Source organism: Planococcus citri, chromosome 5 (genome assembly GCF_950023065.1).
Source record: "Planococcus citri chromosome 5, ihPlaCitr1.1, whole genome shotgun sequence".
NCBI lineage: Eukaryota > Metazoa > Arthropoda > Insecta > Hemiptera > Pseudococcidae > Planococcus > Planococcus citri.
This window is the reverse complement of record NC_088681.1, coordinates 6,979,813-6,987,449: the sequence shown is the minus strand read 5'-3', so window position 1 is coordinate 6,987,449 and position 7,637 is coordinate 6,979,813. Positions and strand designations below refer to the sequence as shown.

General features: G+C 33.0%; 2 long non-coding RNA genes across 2 annotated transcripts; both read right to left on the bottom strand.

Moving 5' to 3' along the window:
* Window positions 1–1,113: 1,113 nt before the first annotated feature.
* Window positions 1,114–2,426, bottom strand: LOC135847425 (uncharacterized). Its single transcript, XR_010559169.1, has 2 exons — window positions 1,755–2,426; window positions 1,114–1,644 (listed from the first exon to the last, which is right to left on the bottom strand). It is a non-coding gene; the product is annotated as an uncharacterized LOC135847425 (long non-coding RNA).
* A 3,551-nt stretch (window positions 2,427–5,977) lies between these two features.
* On the bottom strand, window positions 5,978–7,166 carry LOC135848465 (uncharacterized). The gene is made up of 2 exons (XR_010559352.1): window positions 6,607–7,166; window positions 5,978–6,512 (listed from the first exon to the last, which is right to left on the bottom strand). It is a non-coding gene; the product is annotated as an uncharacterized LOC135848465 (long non-coding RNA).
* Between the last annotated feature and the right edge of the window lie 471 nt (window positions 7,167–7,637).

The window sequence follows — 7,637 nt, the reverse complement described above, 5'->3', positions numbered from 1 at the left end:
TTTTCAGAATTTTAAATGCCAGCCCCCACTTACAGCGTCATTTTTAAATTTCAACTTCCAATTTGAAAGTTCAACTTTCAAATTTTAAAAATTTCAAAATGCTTAAAAAGTTCAAAATTCAATACCCTTTCGAACTGTGAAATTAGTTTTGATCAAAGTATCATAGTTTTGGAGGAATGCGCTGCTGAAGTTGAGTACCTCGAGACAATGTGAAAATAATGGAAGACCCCACCCACCCCTGAGGGGGCTGCGACCAAACTGATTGCGGGTTTCTTACGTACTAGCTGTGGGTAGATATTGTAAACAAAATTTGAGCGAAATCGAAAGACATGACTCAAAAACGTTGGTCGAATTGACATGAGATGACCCAGGTGGGTGTTTGATAGTGGCTTGTTTTTTTCTGCGGGAATCCACCCAATCCAAAGATTAGATAGGGTAAAAATCGAAAAATTTCAACTTTTTTGGGGTTTCTTTTTTTTTGAGGAACCCGAAGTTTCAGTTTTTCGTAAAGGGGGGGGGATGGGCGCAAACAACTGAATGGTGATTTTCTAATAATTAATGAACCAAGAATGGAGAAATGTAAAAAAAATAATTTTTCTTGTTGTGAAAAAGGACTTAAACTCCTCCTGGGGGTCTGTTTTCTCTGATGAAAATTGACCAAATCCAAGGATTAGAATGTAAACTCAATTTTTTTTTTGATTTTTCATATTTTTTGAAGTCGTGAAGGGTGGGGGGGGGCAATTTCCCAGGAAATTATTTTTTCCTTTTTTAAGAACCATCAACTTGAAAAAAATCATCCTTTTTGATAATCTATGAACTGATTTTAGCGATGAACTAATTAACAATCCGTTTTGTTTTTTTGTTTCTGGTAAGTGTGGAATTATCTCAGAAAAATTAGCGATAAGATATTATAAAATGATTCATTGCATGTGATTCAACCCAAAGGATTGCAGTGCAAGCTATAGTACATATGTAAGTAGGTACTTGTACTTATATGAATGTACCTTCGTCGTAGCCTATTTAATTAATTTTGTAGTATGTGTAATAGTGAAGAGTCAAGTCTGTTGGAACATTTAAAAAAAAAAAAAAAAAAAAAAGAAAACAGATAAACGATTGTGTTAGGAAATATTATAATTTCGTGAAGTTTGACAATTTCTAAAAACAACCTCTAAACAGTCGATATTTTTGTACGAAGTTAATTTGAATGCACAATAGATAATAATTTCATAAAATAAATAACCTTAGAATTTATTTTTACGTATCTTTACCTTTTTGAGGTATCCAAATGCCGAGTGAACGAAGCATTCGGTTTAAAATACCTATCATAATGGACCATTACTAGAGTGGCCTTACGAATTAATTTTGAAAAAAACAACAAATTGCTGAGTTTTTTCGACGCGTATTCAAATGCATCGCTTTGTGCGTGCGTTGTATTCATACAATTGAAATCCATCTTTAGTACCTGTAACGCAAAGCGTTTTCTCTTTACACTCGCAAAGAACCATTTCACAGTCGAATAATTGCGATCCAGCTTCAACATCCACCCATGTGCAATAACCGTTCGCTTTCGATCCTTCTCCACATTTGTGGCTGCAAATGGTATCAAGTTGGTCGTCTGTGAACCCTTGTTTACAAACGTCTCCGCTACAAACAAATTAACGGCGAATTAGTTTTAATTTCAAAAGTATTGGTATCTGCGAGTGTCAAGCAATCGATTCCAACACACAAAAAAAAAAATGAATTAAACAGCTTACCAAACTGAATCTGAATCTGAATCCGAGATTTCGGCGCCCAAAATCGGTGTAACGGCGTAAAAAATCAAGGCAAAAGTTAAGAAAATCCGAATGAACATGACGACGCAGGAGAGTGTTTTACTTGGATGATTTTGAAATTAAGAATGATTAGCACCAACACTACTTGATGTGTGCACTTGAGCTTAAGAGTACTTTCGAGTAACGAAATAAGAACAACTTTGGAAAAACACCCAGCTTCTTCATTATTTATAATAACTAAAAGCTGATAGTTTTGGTCACCGTTAATCTGTCCAGATACGAGTAAAGCACGTATTACGTGTTTGACCTTGTGATTTAGAGTAAAAATATTGATATGTGGAAGTCGTTCGGTTCTCGTTTATGGGAAATTTTGATGTACCTGGTTAGGTTTGAAAAAAAAAATTACCTACTTAATTTTTATGAATCTTCTACAAATGCATATTGTACATACATAATATGTACTTACGTTGCCTAATAAGATTCGCCATAATATATTACCTATTATCTATAGTATATACTACTCGTGATTCGCGTTGTAGGTACGTATCTTAACTTTGCTGATAGCGTTAACCATGACTGATTCATTCGGATCTGTAGTTACTTAGGTGTGTATTTAATACGGTACCTAATTTTTTATTTTTCGAAATAGTCTAAAAAGAAAATTATGGCTTTTGTATAGGCACGAGTAGAGAATAAAATTTGTTTGGTTTTAGAGCAGTTGAAATTTGATGAGTGCATTTTACGAAGTTGAATAATTGTGGAAAATTACCAGAAAAAAAAAAGGATTTGAATTTTAGAAAATATGCTAAAAATTACACGATAACGTTTCAAAATCATATAAAATTATATGAAAACACGACAGAAAAACATTTAAATCAAATAAAATTACCCCACACCGAAATAAATTTTAGCAAAGTTGGCTCAAGCGCGAAGAAAGTTGCATATGAAGCATTGTCAAATACACTTGAAAATACGAGTATAACCTGAAAATCATCGTAATAACATTGAAAAAATAATGAATAATCTATGAAATTTGACAGAATTTGGCTTAAATTTTGTAAAACGTCGTTGAAATTCCTTCAAAATGCATGAATCAGTATAATTTTGCAAATATCTTGAAAATTTGCATGAAAAAGTGTTGAAAACGTTTTAGTTGTTTTAAAATACGTAATTTTAAAATTCCAAAAAAAAAAACGAAAGAATGAATGAAAATTGCAATTGAACGAATCGTTCATTAAAAAAGTTGATATGATTTGAAACAACGAATTGATTCGTTTGCGAATGAATCACCGAAAAACAATTAAATTAATCGATTCGTTCGTGAATGATTCACCAAAAATTATTCAATTCGTTCGTGAATTATTTGCCAAAAATTAATTTAACGGATTGATTCGTGCTATGTAGAATGAGTCACTTGAACAAATCAATTCGTTCGTGAATGATTCATTCAAAACTAATCAATTCGTTCGTGAATGATTCACCAAAAATTAATCAGATGAATCAACTCGTTCTTGAACGAGTCACTTTCACAAATCAATTTGTTCGCGAATGATTCATCATAAATTATTCAATTCGTTCGTGAATGATTCACCAAAAATTAATTGAATGAATAGATTCGTTCTCAGATGAGTCACTTTTACGAACTAATGCGTTCGCGAATGATTCACCTAAAATTGATCAATTCGTTCGCGAATGATTCACCTAAAATTGATCAATTTGTTTGCGAATGATTCACCTAAAATTGATCATTTCGTTCGCGAATGAATCACTGAAAAACAATTAAATTAATCGATTCGTTCGTGAATGATTCACCGAAAATTATTCAATTCGTTCGTGAATTATTTGCCAAAAATTAATTAAACGAATTGATTCGTTCTAGAATGAGTCACTTGAACGGATCAATTCGTTCATAAATGATTCATTCAAAATCGATCAATTCGTTCGCGATGAATGAATCACCTAAAATTTATCAATCCGTTCGTCAATGATTCACCAAAAATTAATTAAATGAATCTACTCGTTCTAGAACGAGTCATTTTCACAAAAAGCACAAATCAATTTGTTCGTGAATGATTCATCCAAACTTCTTCAATTCGTTCGTGAATGATGATTCACCGAAAATTAATTGAATGAATCGATTCGTTCTCAAAGGAGTCACTTTTACAAACCAATTCGTTCGCGAATCATTCACCTGAAATTTATTAATTCGTTTGCGAATGATTCATCATAAATTATTCAATTCGTTCGTGAATGATTGACAGAAAATTAATTTAATGAATCGATTCGTTCTCAAACTAGTCACTTTTACGAACCAATTCGTTCGCGAATGATTCACCCAAAATTGATCAATTCGTTTGCTAATGATTCACCTAAAATTGGTCAATTCGTTCGCGAATGATTCACCTGAAATTGGTCAATTCGTTCGCGAATGATTCACTCAAATTGATGAATTCGTTCGCAAACGATCCGCCCAAAATTACATATTCAATTCGTTCGCGAATGATTCACCGAAAATTAATTGAATGAATCGATTCGTTCTCAAACGAGTCACTTTTACAAACCAATTCGTTCGCGAATGATTCACCTAAAATCGATTAATTCGTTTGCGAATGATTCACTTAAAATTGATCATTTCGTTCGCGAATGATTCACTCAATTTGATTAATTCGTTCGCAAATGATTTTCCCAAAATTACATATTCAATTCGTTCGTGAATGATTTACCGAAAATTAATTGAATGAATCGATTCGTTTTCGAACGAGTCACTTGTACGAATCAATTCGTTCGCAAACGATTCACCTAAAATTGATCAATTCGTTCGCGAATGATTCACCTAAACATTAAACAGATCAATTTCCTATACGTACAATAATGTTTCATCATATTTGACGAATGCTAGATGTTCTCGGTTCTTACGCTCAATGCTAGAGTGTTTCTGTATTTTGTAGCAGCTAGCAAGCAAGCTATAAAACAGTCGATGTCTATGCGATTCTCGTGGAACTAAAATGATTGATGGCAAAAAGAAGAAAAAATATATTCACGGCGAGACCACCCTCCCACACCTGAAATTTTTAATAAAAAAAATGAAAGGAATACGATTAACCGAAATGTGTTCGGTTCTGTGTCAGAATTCGTTGGAATAATCCCTTTTTTAAGAAAATGAACCGTATCCGAACATTAGAATGTAAAAACTTGGAAAATTTCTAATTATTTATTGATTCAATATAGGGGAGGGAGAAGGACACAATATTGAATAGAACGTTTCTAACAATGATAAACCGACTATGGAAACGTAAAAATTGCCAATTTTTTAATTTTTGTACTTATTTTTTTTCAAAAGTCTTGAGGAGGGATCAGTGGTGCCAAAACTGTTCAATACCTACCTACTAAGTACTGTTCTGATGAAAATGGGCCCACTCCAAGGATTATAATGTAACCTCAAAAGAATCAGATAAGGTAAGTATAATATTTTTTGGATTTTTCTCACTTTTTGCGAAATTTCTATGGAATTTTTTCTCCGTAAAAACCAACATCTTGAAAAACCCCATCCTTTTAAAAATTATTTTGAATGTTTTTTTGATTAAATTGTAAGCTGATTTAACGATCAATTAATTGACAATCGATTTTGTTTTTTGGTTTCGTTTCATGTGATTTATGCACCTAATCCCACAGGATTTGAGTGGCTATCGGTATAAGTACATATGAAGAGTGATATTCCAAAACTCGCGTTGTCCATTTTCACAACTTTTCAGGAGAGAGGAAAAACAGTTTCCCTTTAAACGGGTAAATTGGCTTTTTAGGCGAGTTTAGCACTTTATTTGGGTGGATTTATGATGTAGGAGTGTAGGTATACATTTCATCCACTAAATACTGCTGAAAAAAATTTCAATAAAAATGGACATAGCGCATTTTGGAACATTATTTTTTTTAAATTTTTAGTGAATTGGCTATTTAGGTGAGTTTAACACCTCATTTTGGTAGGTTGATGATGTAGGAATGTGGGTTAATACTTCATCTACCAAGTACTACTGAAAACCCAACTTTGATAAAAATGGACAAAGCGAGTTTTGGAATATCACTCTTCATATGTATTAATTTTGTACTTTTATGTCCATGTATACTTTAGTCATATGTATTTGACTGTATAAGCCCCCCATACACCCCACCCCCTCAACCCCGAAGAAAAAAAGAAAACAGATCAATAATTTCGTTAAAAGGTACATACTGTATTATAATTTTTTGAAGTTTGACATACTTTTTTTTTGTTAGATGCAACCCGTTATTTCTATGGTATGCAAAGTTAATTGGAATCCTTAATAGTGTAATTGAATATGTTGTGGAATTAATTTCACAAATGTTCGCCTTTTAGAGGTACCTACATACCTACATATTTAAATACTGAACGAATGGGGCATTCGGTTTGAAATTTCATCGGATTACTGGTGTTGTTTTGGATAAACTACTGATGGCTGATCTTTTTCGGGAAATTCCGCTTGATAGCATGTGTTTTCGTCTTCGTCGTAATCATACCACCGGAGCTCGTTTTCGATAAAATCAACACAATGTAGACCATCTTTACAGTCGCAAGTAACCATCTTACATTTGAATGTTTCCGATCCATCTTCAACATTCACCCATTCGCATGATCCAATCTCTGTCGATTCTTCGTCACATAGGGCGTTGCAAATTTCATCGATTGTATCATTCGAATAATTGTTATTATTTTGGCAGAATTCTCCGCTGAAAACAAATGGATTTTGGATTAGGTATTTTCGGCTTTAAAAATGCACGAACTGTTATTTCAATACGAAATGAGTAGAGTGAAGCAACTTACCAAGCTGAATTTGAATCTGAGATATGAGCGCCCAAAATCGACGTAATGGCGTATAAAGTTAAGGCAAAAGTTGGAGAAATCCGATTGAACATGACGGTGTGGAGTGTTTAGCCAAGATAATTTTGAAATTAAGAATGATCAGCACCAGCACCAGTTGAGTGTGCACTTACGAGTACTTACTTTCGAGTAACGAAATACAAATTGGTAAATCAGCCAGCTTTTTCATTATATTTATATAATCACTAAAAGCTATATAATAGTTTCAGTCACCGTTAATCTGTCCAAATTCGAGTAAAGCACTTCGTATTACGTGTTCGACCTTGTGATTTAGAGTACCTACCTACAAATATTGATATGAGGAAGTCGCGTTTAGTTTGCGTTTATGGAATTGCTTTGATGTACCTACTTGGTTCGAAAATGAACAATAATGACCTAATTTTTATAAATCTCTTACATTTCTAATGTACATTGTGCATTAAAGTTTACAATAATAATTCAACTTTGTGCCTTAATTGTAGTAGTGATAGCGTCAACCCATGACTGATTCATTTGAACATTTAATAACCCGGGTTTTTATTTAGTGCGAGTGTTCTCTATAATTTTCGAGGTTGGAAATGAAAGGAAATTATGGTGTTTTTAATAGTTGGAAAAGTGCAGTTTACAACTTGTTGGGATATTTTCTGGCCGTATCAATGTAATGAATTCATGTCATAGTTCGTTACATCTGTATGTATTTTATTTTGTGCATGGTGGAAGATTTTTCCCCATCTCGAGGTAGAGGACGCTGAAGAGTCGTATCCAAAAAATTGTTAAGTAAATATTTGAATTCTGCCCCCTCGAATTAGTAACAATCGACATGTCACTTCAGTTTTTAAAAATTTGAATTTCGATAAAAATTATGGATACTTAATTACTTGTACCTTCTGGCTTCTATAGGAGACAAGCCAGTTTTGAAAATTGGTTGATTGAAAAGAGGATTTAAAAAAGTGTCTGAAGTGATATTTTTTAGATTTTTTAATAGTGTCAGTCTT